General features: G+C 37.9%; 1 long non-coding RNA gene across 1 annotated transcript; it reads right to left on the bottom strand.

The window, feature by feature from the left end:
* Positions 1-9,530: 9,530 nt before the first annotated feature.
* LOC104452506 lies at positions 9,531-9,933 on the bottom strand. The gene is made up of 2 exons (XR_005552882.1): positions 9,698-9,933; positions 9,531-9,619 (listed from the first exon to the last, which is right to left on the bottom strand). It is a non-coding gene; the product is annotated as an uncharacterized LOC104452506 (long non-coding RNA).
* Between the last annotated feature and the right edge of the window lie 8,098 nt (positions 9,934-18,031).

The raw sequence follows: 18,031 nt of genomic DNA on the forward strand, positions 1-18,031 counted from the left end.
TATTTTTCTTGGCCTATAAACTATAATACCATCACCTATCTTCTTGAACTTCAAATTGCTCACTATAACAGATCTCAGCTTCAACGTGCTCGACTGGGTGTTTCCGTGGTGATCGGTGAACCATTACTAACACGAGTTATGGTAGTGGACTACATGGACACTGCATCTTGATATGGGACAGCTTTCTGAGTTGGCGGACTTAGGACCTTGCTATAGGCTACTAGATTAAGATACTGCTCTATTTTGACTGCTCAATCGCACAAGAAATGAAACAAAACATGTAGAGAAGAGGATGACCAAAAGCCTTTACTTCCTAACATTTTAAGATGATTGGTGTTTTCGAAGATGGGTTGGCCTTAGGCTAAGCGAAGGATGAGTTCGAGAACTTAAAGAGGATTGACTCTATCAATACTTAATTTTGTTAACTATGCAGTGACCATTCTAGAATATTCTCGAATGACAAGCTTCCCTAGTTAAATCATGCTTTTCATGATTGGCGCGTCTATCCTTAAACCACAAGGTTGGTGGGTTTAGCCTTAAACCATGGAGTTTGTGGGTCTATGCTTAAACCATAGGGTTAGTGGGTCTATCCTTAAACCATACGGTTGGTGGGTCTATCCTTAAACCACACGGTCGATGGGTCTATCCTTAAACCACGCGGTACGGTCGGTGGGTCTATTCTTAAACCACAAGGTTGGTGAATCTATCCTTAAAGCATACTTTCAAAAGATTCGTGGGTCTATTCTTGAATTATAGATTTTCATTTCTAATCAAAACCCGTTTGTATCCGACGAGGCTTTCCCATCTCGGTTAATGACCTCTTTACAATGTAAGGCCATCATTCCGCACCCTTTTATCGTTTATAGTCTGCTAACCATTGAATTCTACCAACAAAATTTATGTGTCTTTTATCTTTAAAAAGAACATATTTGAGCTCCCATTCAAAGATGGACAGCTGTTGACACCTAAATTTTACCATTTTATTTAGGATTTAATCATGTACAAAATTATGAATTAGTCGCTAAAAAAAAGAAAAAATAAGTAAAGAGTAAAATAAATAACTTTCATTAAATACATCGTGTATATTTTCATTAAAATCCATTACGCGTAGATATTAGGAGCATTTATGCAACTATCACTAATTATTAAATCTAACTTTTTTATAAAAGTGAGGCTGGGCTGAGGTTAGGTTGGCCCAGCCTTCTTTCTTTTTTTCTTTTATCAATTTCCATTGGCTTAGGCCTAGCCCAACCGCCTTCATTTTTCTTTTCCTTAACTGACCCGCCTCCCATCTTCCCTCCATTTCGACTTGGCCTGCGCATGGATCTTCTTCCTCCTCACGTCGGCCGTGCCTCTATAGGGAAAAGAAGAGTACAAGTCAAAGAGGGGTAGAGGATCGCGAACGGCAGTAGGCAGCGCAATCCCAGGGTCGCGGATTAAGTCGGCCGTGACAAGTAGGCTGCAACTAGCTGGCGATGGCAGAAGCCATCCACGCTTGTCGCTAGCCAAGCATAAAAGGAAGAGTAACGTTCTGCAGAGACTAGGACTTCGACAAATTTGGGGAGAAAAATGTTGCAAAGGGGTTGGTTTTGAGAGAGAGAGAGAGAGAGAGAGAGAGAGAGAGAGAGACGAAGAGAGGGAGAGATCTGTGAGCATTGAGGCGAGAGCCAGGAATGAGAGAGCCCCTCTGGTGACCACTACACCGGAACCTTGGTCGGCGATGTAACCTCTCCCCTTCTTGAAACAGCCTTCCAGGTTGGTCCCGATTTTACTCTCTCTAATCTCGAAATCGTTCGACCTAAGGATCTTTAGCTCGAAGACGTTGCAAGGCGATCGGACTAGTTGAACCTTTCTAAAGCTTGCCCTTTATTCGTCATCCCCGAGTTGGGTAGGGCCACTTCTGGCGAGCAAGTTTGTTTTCTCGACCGCCTTTTGCCGCTCCACGTCGGCCTTGCGTTTTATCCTTGTATCTTAATATGGTTGGTTTTTACGAATCCCGGCAGGAGTCTTGTGTTGGCCCGTTCGTTCTTCAATGAATGTGCTCAAAATGCTTGATGTAATGCCTCAACCATTGCTGCATTTCAACCACCTTTAGTATGTGTTCATCGATTTGAAATGTCTTCCAGTTGATGCGGGATGAATGCGGCAACAAGGATTGAGTTCACTTACATGTCATATCACTTTTAGTTAGATGCCCGAAACCTGTTCGAGGAAATGTCTCTAAGAAATATTTAAGAAATGGTTGCTGCCTGTCCGAACCTAGAGGTGCTTCTTGTTAAACTTCATTTTCATGAACAATGAGATCACTCCGTTGCATTTTGTTTAAAATATGTCGTGTCTCCTTCATTGAACGGAATTAGTGGCTGGGCGTGATGGAGGACGTGGAAAGCGAACTCGCTTATTTCGGTGGTCAGCGTGGGTGTTTGGTGGCGGCGGTCAGATCTCCCTTGGTGAGGTTGGCCGCTGATGTCGTTTTGTGAGATTCCATGGTGTTTTCGTGCGGTGGGTGCTGAATCGGTCTATAGAGAAAGTTCGATGAAGAGGATGCAGAAAGATGCGTCGAGCATAAGAACACCAGGAAGAAGACGACCAAGGGGGAAGAGATAAATAAATAAATAAAAAGCAAAAGAAAAAGCAAAAGAAAAGGTGCAGAAAAAAAGTGAAAACATAGAGAAGAAGAAAGCAAAATTGGCTTCGGGGAAGAGGAATGCAGTAGAAAAGACAAAATAGGGAAAATATCAAAAAAATAATTTAGAAAATTAATTAAAAATTATTATTATTATTAAAAAAACAGAAACTGTATTTTTGAAATAAGTTTTGTCCTTTTTAAATTTTATGGTAAGTTTAGGTCGTCGGATCGGGCTTGCAAGTTAGATCAAATTTACCCGATCCGAATCTATTTTCGAATATAATAATATCAAATATTAAAAAATATTAAAATTTCAAAAGTTTTCAAAAAAATCATAAATTTCGAATGATAATAAAAATCAAAAAAATTGCAAAAATTGCAAAAATCCAGTTTTTTTGGGATAAATTGGAAAATTCTTTTTATAAATTCAAAATTCGATTTTCATAAAAAAAATCGAACAATTGGAAAAAATTGGAAATTTTTTAATTCCCTCAAAAAGGTTAAAATTAATCTTTGAAGTAATTTTCTTCCAAAATAGGAAGCCTTTCAATTTGGAATTATGCTCAAGGTGCCCTTAGGGCTCTAATTTAGAGTTTCAATTGTCCTTAAAGACAAATGCCTTTGAATGTGCAGTATTGACACATTGAGTTTGGCTTCCCTTTAGTCTAGTTAAGATTAGTATTTATATTTTCCTTAATGATATGCATTTAATGCTTTCCTTGATTATCAATTATTATGTTGATAACTGTGCACCTTCATGATCATCTCACATGTTAGTTGATAGGCCTAAAATCAATCCAGACTGCCCGGCAATAAAAAGTTTTTTTTTAAAAAAGAAGAAGCTAATAATCGAGATTAGGTACCAAAATAGCACCAATTGGTTAATTAGTGTAATCAAGTCCAGATCCTAAATTCTTTGGTTTGTGTAGGAAGTGAGATATACTTTTATACTCATTTGGTTTTTAGCCGACCACGTTAGGCTAATGGCGACTCATTCTTTAGAAAATTTTCATACATTCAATTTGAACGCCCAATGTCGTGTGAGGTATGGCCTTGAGTGAACCTGTGGCTTATCATGAGCCATAGGGTGCAACAGTACACATATACATATATATATATACATATATATATATGAGTCCAATGCATGCTTGATGGACAAACATTGAACCAAACAATTGCAAGCACCAGCCCAACATTGCCTAAAATGGGGCAAAAGGAGGGGGACTTGCTATAGAGGAAAACAGGAGTGGTCACAGCAATGGCCCTACCCAACTTGATGGCAGCATATGGAGGGCGAGCTCAATAGATCAAACTACGTCCAATCGCCTCACACGCCTCTAAACTGGGATCCTTGGGAATTCGATGCAACTCTACATAAAATAAAAAGAAACGCACGAGACCTACCGTAGAGAGAGGCGCACACCGACGAGGGTACAACAATTGAGTTCTAAGCACGCTGGCTACTGGAGCCCTTCACTCACGGCCTCACTCTTCGCTCTCACTCTCAATCTCACTATTGTTGTTTCTCTCGCTCAAAATCCCTTCCCAACGAGTGAGCCCTTCCCTCACCTTTTAAGCCATTTGATGTGCGTGGCCTCTTGCAACACTAGTTGTTGCTATTGGTCCACCCCCAACCACCAACTCTGGTGTGATGCTCGCCTTGTTTCCTCCACCACTATTTGGTAGCTTGTCCTCTGTCCTTCCTTCCTTATTTGTCATCGAGCCAATGGAAAAAGTGGAGAGAAGGAGAAGAGAAGAGGGCCAGGCCGAGACGAAAAAGGAAAAGAAGAAGTAGGCTGGGCTAGCCAAGCCTAGCCCAATTGCTTCTTCTTTTTCTCTTTTTTAGATTAAATAATGCAAACGTTCCTAATGTTTATATGTGATGCATTTTAATGAAAATTATTTCCTTTACTTTTTACTTTATCTTTTAGACTAATTCCTAATTTTCTATACAATTAAATCCTAAATAAAATGGCAAAATTTAGGTGCTAACAACAACTGACGACCACATTTAGACATCCCAAGTCAATACCTACATCTCCATTTATTAGGCATCATTGATGAAGAACCAAGCACCTGTTGCAATTCCAATGCTATTCGAAACTGTGACATAAAATTGACAAGCATAAATTTCATTTGCATTGAAGGCAAAAGCTACATAGGCCTCAAAAGCTTAAAAAACCCAAGAATTCCAAAGAATGCTCTAGTGATGGTAAAATTTCAGCTTCCCTTCCAATTCAACAATCAGTTGCACTACAACTTCCCTCTACTGAGGCTTAATCTCCATTCAAGATCGTAAGAAATTCTCCAACAGGAAATTACAATTTCTTCAAATAACTGCAATATCTAGTAACCATAATTCCTTCTAATCACCCCACTATCTAGTACCCATCACTATTCCCTAAATCATGGGGGTGAAACCCTTCCATGGCATTAAACACCAATTTTGCGACATAAGTTGCTATTTGAATTATCTCCAACACCTTAGGCACCCTCTGTTGAGCTCATGAAAATGTTGATATACAAACTACATTTCTTTCCATCGAAAGCAATTATGGATCGAGCATTTAGACATGAAGCTAGAACACTTGCATATAGGTATTTCCAATTTTGTACCATCACCACAAAATGGCTACTAGTCCTCTCTCTCAACTCCATTGTTCTTGAAGCGCTTCTTACTTGACTTTTCAATTGAATCAAGCCATTGTCGCCCACAATTCTAGCTTCATATATTGCTCATTACATTCTTTCCTTTCAATTTAAACTAGTTGAGAGTGTTCTCTAATTGACATATCAAGTTTATAAACTTGATTTTCTTTAAGTTGAAGATATGCTAGGCATCCCTACTTCTCTTGTGAATGGAACCCATTTACCCTATTTTAGATTCAAGCTCTTGCGAGCATTTTGTGTTGTTTTTTTGCATCAAATTCACTGTTTCTTTTTGGACTCAAGGGCCTTGGCACATTCAAGAGTTGAGATTCGAATGATCGCAAACTCTTGCACTTTCAGACAAAGTTGCTCCGCACACTGTGTAATATCCATTTAAATGGACTTTAGCTGTCTCTTTTTAAATGCAAGTTCAAGATTTAGGTATTTGTAGATTCTTGGACAGTTTTGAATTCACCATTTTTCAACTTAAGAGCTTTGACAACCTCTTCTAATTCTGCTTGGACCAATATAAAATTTTCCTTCTTTGACTTAGTTTCCTCTTTGCACTACTTTACCAACTTCTTTGTATGTTCTAGTTTACCTTCCTAGGATTTAAGCTCTTTAGAAAACTTTGCAAATAGATGTTTTAATGGACTCTAGTTCCCCATCTTTGAAAGAAAGTGCCGTCAACCGCTCATTATCAACCAATTGATCAATGAGTGGTTGGCGACACTTGCTTGAAAGATAGGGAACTGGGGTCCATTGAAACATTTGTTGCAAAGCTTTCCAAAAAGCTTAAATCCAAGGAAGGTGAATTAGAAAATATGATGAAGCTGGTGAAGTAGTGTAAAGATGAAACTGCGTTAAAGAAAGAAAATCTTGTTTCGGACTAGGCAAAACTAGAAGAGGTTGCCAAAGCTTTTGAGTTGAAAAATATGGAATTCAATATTGTCCAAAAATCTTCAAAGACCAAAATCTTGAACTTGCATATGAAAAGAAATAGCTAGAGTTCATCCAAATTGATATCAGAAGAGCAACTTCGTTCATAAGAGCAAGAGTTTTCTTTCATTCAAACCTCAACTCTTGAATGGCCAAGGCACTTGAGTCCAAAAAAAAAAAAAAAAAAAAAAAAACAACAACAACAACACGATCTAATGCAAAAATCAATCTCTCAAGAGCTCGAATCTAAAACAAGGTAGTTGGATTCTGTTCAAAAGAGAAGAAAGACAAGTTTATAACCATGGCGTGTCAAATTGGAGAAAGAATGTAATGAGCATTGTATGGAGCTAAAATTGTGGTAGTAATGGCTTGATTCAATTGAAAAGTCAATTAAGATATGCTTCGTTGACATAGAGTTGAAAGAGAGGACTAATTTCAAAATACTCACATATGAACTTGTGTCGCAGTCTACCTTTTTTGCTCGAAGGGAGAAAGACATAAGTTTAGGGATATTACTTAGAAAGGCAGGTTCATGGCCCTCAATTATGCACAAATCTATTAAGTCCATACCTCACACATCATTGGATATTCAATGTTAGACTTCAATTGACAAGGAGGGGTCAGCTAAAAATAAGTGAGGCATGTTAATATACCCAACTTCCCATGCAACTAGAGATCTAGGATCGGGTACTTAATTATCCTAATTAATTAACAAAGTGCCATTTTGATGTCTAATCTTGTTTATTTCAAGAATATTTTTGTCAAGCAACCTGAATAGATTTTAAACCTATCCACTTACATGTGAGGTGATAATGCGGTTGCCCAATCATTAAATTAACAATCAACAACCAACGTAACATCAAACAAATTGTATGGCACAACAAGAATCTAACGCTAAGAAATAAGAATTGATACCACTTCTAACTAAGCCAAAGAGAAACCATAATTAACATATCAAAAGTGCGCAATCACATAATAGTCAAATTGGAAATGCACAAACGATGACCTAGCATTTGTCCATAAAAACACTCAATCCCTAGTGTAAAGACTTAATAGCTTGTTTAATTTTAAACACAACTTTTTTATCAATGATTTTCACACATTTTAATAGAAAATAACTCAAAGAATAATTTTTAAGCTTTTTTCCTAACTTTTAGAAAAAATAATTTTTTCATTAATTTTTTTCAAATTTCTTTCATATAAAAATATTTTTTAATAAATTTTTAAAAGGAATTTTAAATCGAAATAGGATTTGGGTTAGATCTCTGGAATCAATCTGCGTCGGGATTGACCCAGGTGTCAATCTGGGTCACAAAGCCCCAGGCCTTAAGCCTGACTGGGCCTACATGCGGGGCTAGTCCGGCCTAAAATCAAGCCCTGACTGGAAATGCTAGCCCATCTACTCTTCATTTCCATAAGCCCAGCTTAAACTAAATGAAGCCCGAGCAAACCAAAACCCAATCAAGCCTAAAACTTTAAGGATGCATACAAACCCCTTAAGAAAATTTGGCCCGACTGTCACAAATGTTATAAGATGGCTAAGCCCATTACGGGCTCTCTTTCCATCAATTCCTCCAGTCGAATGGAGCACAAGCTGAAGCTCACCTCCTCGGAGCGTGAAAACTATCCTCACGGTGAACCAATACGGCCATCGCCGATAACTTTTAATCATCGGACCACCATCCATCAATGTCCATCATTGACAAACACCGCTGCCACATTAATGGCCACCGCTAACTATCATTCCTAAGGCTAACCATTCGACATTCAAGATTGCAATATTATAAGCACACACGAGAACTAGGCAAGAAACTCATTCAAGAGCATGAATTTCTAGAAACTAAGTAGTATGGCATTCCTCACAAATAATTATTTTAACGATTTTCCGAATTTTCTGATTTTTTATTTTTTGAAAAATGTTTTATGAATTTTTTTAAGTTTTTTAATATTTTAAAAATTATTTTTATATTCGGAAAAACGAGTTTGGACCAGGTTTACCCAATCCAGTCTATTGACCCTACCCATCTACCTGGATTTGACCTGAGTCGGGTTATAACCAATTTTTTAATAATTTCTTATTATTATTTTTTTTTTGAAATTTTTCTGATTTTCTTTTTCTTCTCTCTCTCTTCTTTTTCTGCCTATCTTCTTCAACCTCCTGTTATTCTTCCCCGAAGCCTTTTCTCCAGCAACCTACCTTTAGCGATGATTTTTTTTTTTTTTTTTTTTTTTTTTTTTTTTTTTTTTTATAAAATATTTTTTAACGGAACAAATACCATCACCGACAAGCTTATCACCGGAACTTGGATCACCGCCGAACTATCTTCACCCACCTGTCATCTATTCCGACCGACAGTGACCAACTCCGGCCGCCCACTCCATCTATTGCAAAACCATCCTACTGAACCCGCACTCTTAACAGAAGTAACTCCAGCAAACTAATCGAGCAAAAGTATATTATAATGAAGTGAGATGGGCTACGTAGCATGTTTTCGAATTGCGGACTTTGCTGTTGCGGGAGGGGTCAACGTTTGAAACGGTTGAAACGGTTGAAACATATAACATAATACCGACGAAAACACAATGAAAACGAGTATTTCAGACGTGATTCAACAAATAAGGACTCAAACATGGATCACTTTTGAGTTTAAACAAATCGGATTTCAACACTTTACGCTTCAATGAGGAAGAGGAAAATAAGTCGTTCGGGGCATTACCTGGTTCGGGGATGAGGCTGCAGGGGACATGGCAAACGTGAACAGCCTCCTTAACTTTGTCTCTTGCTGGTGAGCCTTTCTGGGTTCTCGATCTCAGAACGTCGAGTCCACTCGACACCTTCTTCTTCTTCCTCTCGGTGGAGCACACCTCACGCTCACGCCAAGCCTCTGCGGCTCGCCTCTTCAATGGCTGTCTTCTCCAAAAAACCGACGATGTCCCTCCTCCTTCTATGAGCAACAATGGCCGAACCTCTCTCTCCCCTTCTCATGCGAATGTCTTTCCTTGTATTTCCTTCAAGCTCTCCCTCTTCTGTGAAAGTTCCAGGCAATGGAACAATGTTCTACTCTCACCAACTTTTCTGATCCTTTCGTTTATCTCCAGTTTCTCTCTAAGTGAAAATCCTTCGTTCCTTCCCCCTCTTTGCGAGTTTTTGTCTCCACAAGAAAGAAAAGATTCATCCTCCTTCTCATGCGAGCGAACGTCGCTCACCCTCCTCGCCTGCTCCCCCAAATCTTTTATCATTTTCTTTACCTGCGCTTCTCACGTCACGCGCTTTGCTTTGCTTTCCTTGTTTCCTTTTCTTTTTTTTTTTTCACATTTTTTCTGGTCACCGTCAGCATCCTCCGGAGAAAAGGGCAGCGCACGAAGGAATGGGGGAAAAATATGGGGCGGGGCCTTTGCTTTCTAGGAGCAGAGAAACCAAACGATGTTAGAGGAAAGAAGGGGCACGCTGAAAATTCTACACGAGCGGAGATGCCAAACCTGTTGATATTTGCCCTCTGATAAAACTATCTGATCTCTGAAGTCCAAACCAGATTCATTTGTCATTTTCCTCACCTGCAAAGGACCATAAGTTCACAATTCCCCAAAGTAATCGGTTCATAATAAGGCGGTCACTCAATCAAAATCACATGTCCACACGACATAGTAGGCAATTCACGTAGATCACAATCCATACCTTAGTTCCAATATTTTTTATGAGTTCAATCCCCAAGCTATCTCCTATAATTTGCTGGGCTTTTTGTACCAGCACATGCTTCGAATCTTTCCCCCTAGAAAATGATGATCACGTTTTAAAAAAATTTCAACATTAGAGGTGAGTTGAAAACAAAGTTTGAAAGATAAGAACTAAGAAGTGACAATGTTGATGTGGCACTTACTTGGTCCTTGTAATTTTTATAGATCAAACCGACTTTAGATGGAAGCAACTTCCAGAATTCCGAAGCCAACATCTGAAATGGCATCAGAGGAGAAGTCCGTTTCCATGACTCCTCCAAATTTCTCAACAACCATATTCCATATAGGTTTTCACAAATGATCACACTAGTTTATAGAATAGACAAAGTCAAACACACATATATGGTCAATGCAAAAGAAGGAACGAGAAAGAACAATTTGATTAACTCTCAAATAACTAAGGGCCCTAAAGCTAATAACATGCTCTGGCAACACGTAAGTGTTCATGTGGGCGCTCCAAACAATTTATCTTGTTGGAGATGACAAGTTGTTGATGCCCAAATTATACTATCCTAAGCTGGGATAAGATTGGTCCGAGCCAAAATTGACAAGTTCCATGACTTGGCAAAGCAACACATCCCCGAGGCTGTCATGATCCATCCGGGCAATCCTTAATACTACCCAGCATTACCAAGAGACTCTCTAAGACCATGATGATCACATACACAATTTGTTAACATGACTTCCGCCGATAAGATCTCTGTGATTGACCTGGCTGGGTTGGTTTGGTTATTCAGTTCTATTGAAAAGGAGTCAGCTGTCTGCACGAGTCACCTTCTTCTAGGCTCTGCTGGACGACATGACATTCTCATTCAAATATAGGTCAAACAACATGCTCGCAAAACATACTACTGATCATAGATTAAAAAGGAAATATAATTATGTGCTAAATTGGCATATCTTTGTAATCGAACCCCTTTTCTAAAGGGTATATCTCGATCATATATTCAATTTACCGGGTAAGATTTAAGGCTGCCAGTCATAGATTAGATATACTCCTTTCTACTAGATTTAACCGATCATACGTTAAAAAAGAAACAACACACTAAATCAACATATCTTTTGTGATAAGCGATTGATTATCTATGCAATTAATAGAGTGGATCTAATGCTGCCAAAGTGTTACCAATAAATTATCCAAGACCAATATCATCACATATAATGACGCAAGTCTAGAAACACCATGACAACATATGCATTGACGTATCTTCTAGATCATTGCCACTTTTCAAACAGCATCTCTTAATTATTTACGCAATTCAGAGTGAAAAAGAAAAGAAAAGGAATTTCGTACCTCTCTAGAAGATGAGATTCAGGAGCAAAATAAAGTCTACAACCATACAGGCTACTGTTCTGAGGTTTCTTCCTGCAGCCAAAGCCATCGGAGAAGATCTCGGAGACACCTTCTCTCGAGGTTGCATACCTTGCGTACCTCACGTTGGCGTTGCTGCTGTTGCCTTTCTTCCGCACTGCCTGCAAGCAATCCTGAAACGCTTGGGCCCGTGCTTTGGCGGGGAAGCTGGAGTGGTAGTTCTGGTGGATTGCCACCACGGTAACTTGCGCCTCAAGCACACCTAGCCACCGGATGAATTTCTCCTGGAGAAAGCGGTAGACCATGTCTTCTTGGCTGAGTATGGTCAACCCGCTGCTGATGATTGGCACCAGAGCTAAACCAGATTGATCGACGGAGACAACGCCCCAGCATTCGGAGTCAGACGAATCCGGATCCTGATCTTCCCTCGGATCGTTGAGATCTGGACGGTTGAGATCGATCGCAGGATGGTTGAACTCCTGCTCGACCGCATCAGGAGCGACGTTGTGTGCAGTCGGTGACCGGCGTTGATGCATGGAGTCGGACATCTTTGACCGAAGCTGGTACGTCCCAAAAAAGTGCATTAAAATAAAATAACGAATCGATTCAAAATAAATAAACGGTAGAACGAGTGAAGATCCAAAGGTTTTAGTCAATGAAGTGACAATTGCAGAAAAAGAGACTCGTTAGTCACCCAGACTAAACACCAACGAGAGATCGAATGAAGGAAACAAAGAAAGCGACAGAACACGAGGAAGTCGATAATCTAATGTTAGAGCAACAAAAGCATGAGTTTTTTTTTACGCTGGCTTCAAGGAACACCGCACCGAGATCAAAGCAAAGATGAAGGACACGTACACGATTTCTCCAGATACAGGACACGAAGCGAACGAGGAAAGCACAGAAGCAGAGGTGGGCCTGCGTCTGAGCGAGACAAGGGTCGATGGAGTGAGTGGCTGCGAATGGCGGAGTTGAATGAGATTAGGGTTTTTGCTTTACGAAGATACAGAAGGGGATTTGAGTTGCAAGAGAAGGATTTTATAGAAGAGGCAAAGGAACCGCTCTTGGTTCCCATTTTCCCTCGATATAATTAAATAATTCAATATAAAATGTTCTATTTGAAGTAAATATTGGCATTTTGTCGACTAATGTTCAGGAATGCTTGTTAACCATCAGAATACATGAATTTATCATTTTCAAAATAGAGTCCTCCTTTTGGGATGCATGATTAGGACGCTAAACGTGAAAATACGTTTTTACTACGTATAATTAACGAAAACCCCTAAAAAGCGTTAGTTAACAAGATTCGATTAATGATTGGTGTAAAATTTATTGATGAAACATAAAAGGTAAAATATTTATGCAAAAGAACATGACAACGCGAGAGGGAGGATAAATTGAACCTTCGAAGTTCGGATATCCCATCATAAACAGAGATTCTATTGGCAAGGGGTAGAGTGATAATAAGCAATAAAGCAATAAAAAATCGTTTCTGGTTATATGTAGTTAGTGCATTGTAATGGAAAAATCTACATATTAAGTACACCTTAAGCATGAGAACATGATGATTGCTCATTCTTGGAATTAATTGAACTCGTGCGCGAAATTAATTGGACCTCTGGAAGTTTGAAGATCATCTAATAAATAGAATCTATTGGTAGGTGCCGAGTGATGCAAGGAACAAATGAGAAAATATTATTAACTATTATGGAAGTTAGTACACCAAAATTGAAAAAATTACAAATTAAGTACGCCTTAATAAGATTATCCAAATGAATAAAATAAAAAAGTGCAAAATAGAGGCGGTGACGAGTAATGACCACAGGGATGAGATGTTTTGACCAGTGTGAAAAGATAAGCCTTGAAACTGTCCTTACCCAGAAAATTCGTCATTATCTTTATTTGCATTTTTTTTTCTATCTATTGGTAAGGTACAGGCCAAAGGAAGAGGATAGGAAAGAGATTTTCGTGATATCTTTTTAATCACATGCCCAACGGAGAGGATAAGGAGAGAGATTTTCGTGATATCTTTTTTGAATTTTTTTATTTATTTATTGGTTAAATTATTAATTACAAACTAGATAGGGAGGATACGGATAGAGATTTTTTTTTTTTTTTTGGTAAAATTTTTAATCACATGCCCAACGGAGAGGATAAGGAGAGAGATTTTCGTGATATATTTTTTGAATTTTTTTATTTATTGATTAAATTATTAATTACAAACTAGATAGGGAGGATACGGATAGAGATCTTTGGTAAAATTTTTAATCACATGCCCAACGGAGAGGATAAGGAGAGAGATTTTCGTGATATCTTTTTTGAATTTTATTTATTTATTTATTGGTTAAATTATTAATTACAAACTAGATGGGGAGGATACGGATAGAGATTTTCTTAACACCTTCTTCGGTATTTTTCTGTTTATTTGGAAAAATTATTAATTACAGACAAAAAGGTGAGAATAGAGAAGACATTTTGGTGACACATTTTTTGGCTTTTTAAATTTAATAGTAGAATTATTAATTACAGACCAAATGAAGAGGATAGGATAGAGATTTTGGTGATACCTTTTCTGGCATTTTCCGTCGCCGTATTTAATTTGTTTAAGGGGTACTGAAATTTGGGCTCATGGTGAGTACAAATGCAATTACATTGATTTAGCTGGAATTTGTGAACCTAATTCAGTGGTCGGTGAAATTTGGACGGATGAGATTGAGACGAGATCAACAGTATTTTATCTATTCTCTTATTTATTTATTTTTGCTCATGTGATATTTTTGGTGTGCATTGAACATGTGCAATTGGCAGGCATGAATTCTTGCATGGGCTCATTCACGACACGTCAAAATTAAAGAGAGGCCAAGATTGCCCCTTAGGTTATAAATTACACAAAAGCTACCAGTGAAATTCTAATGAATACTTTAATCGATGCATCGAGTGCTTTAGATTTTTCTGGCTAAATCGCATTAGAACTAGTTATTTGCTAATTACGTGTCAATATCTTTAGTATCATTGGCCTCCTTGGGTGTGCATGGAGATCTAACTAGTTAGCTATGAGGAGAGAACACAATTTCTACATGAAAAAATTAAAGTGGGAGAAGCGAAGTGGGCGGCTCGAGACAATTGACAAAAAAATTCCTAAATCTATTATACGTATGTCAATTCAATTATAAAATTTTCAAGCGTGTTAATTTAGCCATAAAACTTTTAATGATTTATAAAAGCAGCCCTTCTTGCTAATTTAAGTCATAAGTCATTGACGCGTCAGTTTAGTTAGCGTTGGCCATCCTCTGCTATCTTACATGGCATGGCCGATATTAGTATAGATGATATTTACAATTTTGTTTTTTTTTTTATTTTACAATTTTTTAATTTCCTTTTGTTTTTTTTTTGTTTCCCTTCGCTAGTCATCGAGACTTATTGTTGGCTAGCTGGGGTCACTAGCCCGAAGGTTGCCTCGACCGAGCCAAGGTCTCGCTGAATCTAGCCAAAACAAGAAAAAATTCAGATTTTTTTTTAAATTATAAAAATTGTGTATGTCAGCATTAGTCATACTACATAGGATGGTTAATATCCACATTAACAATTTTCAACAATAATTGGTTAGAAGGATTACACTGGAAAAATTAAAAAGAAAAATTGAGAATTAAATCGGCCGTTGACAATAAGTTTATGACATTTTTGGTTATTTTCCCTCGGTGGTTGAAAGAGAGAAAGATAAGTCAACAGAAAATCAGTACATACAAAAGTGAGGTAAGATTGTTCATCCTCCAATGTTATGATAATCTTCTAATGAAGAATTTTGTTACAAACAAATTGAGTTGTTTGCTAAATGAGAGTAACGAAAGTAATTTGATAAACAAATTTCTCAATAATAACCGGCCTATCATTTCTTCTTAATGGATGGGAACTATAAACTAAGGTGTAAATGAATGCACTAATCTGAAAATTGAGTTTCGTGCATTTTAGACTAGCAAGAGGATTTTTGCATGGATGTCTCCTGTTTCCAAATAGCTTGTGTAAATTACTTTTGTCTTTTCTACTCCGACTATGTTCCGTTCATAAGTTCGTGCGATTACAATGATATTCGATATTCTCTTTTGATGCAATAATGAGAACAAATAATATATTGGTTCCTTGGGACTCATTTTATTTATCAATAATTTGACAAATATATCCCATGTGTACCTTTGATTTTGGATTTGGCACAGCAAAGCAATATTTATGGCAATTTTTTTTTCCAAAGAAGTCAAAAAGATTTTTAAAAAAATATTCCATAAAAAGGAAAGAAATTTGTTCTCTTCAAGAAAATCAAACTACTTAAAACGGAAGGACATTAATTACTGTTAATTTAATGCAGGTTAGTTGAAACAGTTGGGTTGCAAGTTCATTATAGGCCCAAACCGGGAGAATGTGTCGATTAAAATATCCTTTCGCAAGAGCTTGACTTCTTGATATGTCTCAAGCGATCCTCGCACAGAATAGTAGTCACTATTTCCTATCGCCTCTTCTTCTAACAAAGGATCCAGTTCACAAGCCATTAACATCTTCAATTGTATCACTGCCATGTCCCCAAGCAGGACCCTAGACCACATGCTTCTTTCTTTGTTTTTAACCCCATCTTCACCCGATGAAAATTTATCCTTTGAAGTCCTTAGAATCCACTGACCAAAAAAAAAAAAAAAAGAAGTCCTTAGAATCCTCCTTAGTGTCTATCATTTGATGGAGCAGTTGCATTGGCATATGGCGATGCTCCACTGAACAATAGAAGGAAGTAATTCATCATGACTGTAAGTTCAAGCATGCTAGGCTTAGAAGTAGCAAGGGCGAAGAATTTTACATGATGCAGTCGGTATCAAATTAACTGCTCGAAACTTCAATGAGTTCCTCCACAACAGAGGCCCTTACCCCTTTTGGAGACTTTCCCCCCACGTTTATTTTCTAGCAGAAGGCATTTGCACAGGAGCTTCAGCCTCCCATGGGTTTCGAATTCATCCGCCACCCCTTCGACAGCAGTGAGGAAGCTTCTGGACTCCATTTTGTCGCAGCATCTGCTCAAAGATCCCCGTGAGAAGACTTCAAGCGAGACGGGAGGTGCCAAGAAACACGACCGCTTCCCAAGTTCCCAACGTAAGGCGCCCCCCCCTCATCATTTTCTGTCCAACATGTTTGACTTTTGGTCTACAGCAAAGCTGACACTATTTCTATCGTTTGCCATCTTGTTTGATATTTTGATAATTTTGAAAACCCGAAAGCCATTTCTAATGACTGTTTTGTCAGGTTTGATTTTTTTTTTTGTCGAATTGTAGTATCTAATATGATTTGTTGCTTTAGTTATGCTCTCCTTTATTTGTCTATGCAGAGAATCTCCAAATCAAAATCAAAACATGTCAAAAAAGAAGTAAATATGTCTAGAATAAGTAGCACCGAGTTCAGTATTTTGAGAGATGAAATTATCCTTAGAAACAGCATTTCAATGCTTAAAGAAATTTGTTCTTATTTTTCATCTTATGTAACAAATTTTCTAACTATCACATCTATCACCTGCATGGCATTCTTCTGTGTTATTACATTTCAATTTAAAACCTTTGATATCTATCACCCTGTCACATTACTAATGATTGAGCCCCAAGGTTGGATGAACATATTGAACAACGCAGCTAAGTCTAAGTCAAATAGAAATCCTCCCCAACTATCAATAAAACGGGGACTTTGGTTTGGGCTTCTTCCACATCTTTGACCCCTTTTTCTTTTTTGTCAATTCAATAGATTAAAAACTAGGCTAAAACTTGACCAATTCCTACCAAGATATGACCAAAAATAAATATATAAACAATAAAATGCTAGACGATAAAAGACCCTTTGGCATGAATCGAACCTCCTAGAAGCAGCATAAGTTTCCTTTTAAAGAAGGAAAACTTCTAGTGGCAGTTTTGCATCTATAAAGGCAAAGCAAGGACCTAATAATAAGAAAACATAGATGATTTGACAAAACAAAGTGCATCATTCCACTTTCTACCCTATTGATAGGGTCGACTATCAATTACAACCACGCTCACGGGACCCGTCTACCTCTATAAGTAAGCTAACAGGAAATGTAATTATCTCCTATGTAATTGCACAGATCATAAAAATATTCCCCTAACATGTCAACAAAAGAAGTGTTGCGATACTCCATTGAAAACAAACAGTCATGTGACATAGGGACCAAGAGAAGACTGCAGTTTATGATTGTAATAAAGCACAAATGTTCAAATCATAGAAATTCCGAAACAACCTCTTTCCAATCTAAGAGTCAATAGCTGTGTCAACGTCCAATCTGGATGGGCCTCCTCTTGGTACCATTTGCTCGTGCTGCTGTGTACTGTGAACTCATCAAAATGGAAACTTGTCTTATTCATGCGCCTCGCATCCTAATCTTATTCAAGTCCATCTATTGTCCTATGATCACTTGCTTCACGCCCAAAAATACTGTAGAACAGAATAAATTATTCATTGTCATCTCAACACAACGGAAACAATCATCAGCGTTATATAACGATGCAACCCATGCTCTTTGTACCCGTGACTAAACATCAAGGCATAGAAGCGCTTTCGAATTACTGTCTTTAAAAAGGATCATAATCCATACCTTACCTTGGAAACTTTTGGTAATTTCAATCAGCCACCTATCACCAATGATTTGCCTGAGTTTTTGTACCAATGGCTGCCTTGACATGTTTCTCTCCTGGAAAATGATGATAATGAAATAATTCAACATTAGGTAA

The sequence above is a fragment of the Eucalyptus grandis genome, chromosome 7 (assembly GCF_016545825.1).
Source record: "Eucalyptus grandis isolate ANBG69807.140 chromosome 7, ASM1654582v1, whole genome shotgun sequence".
Taxonomy (NCBI): domain Eukaryota; kingdom Viridiplantae; phylum Streptophyta; class Magnoliopsida; order Myrtales; family Myrtaceae; genus Eucalyptus; species Eucalyptus grandis.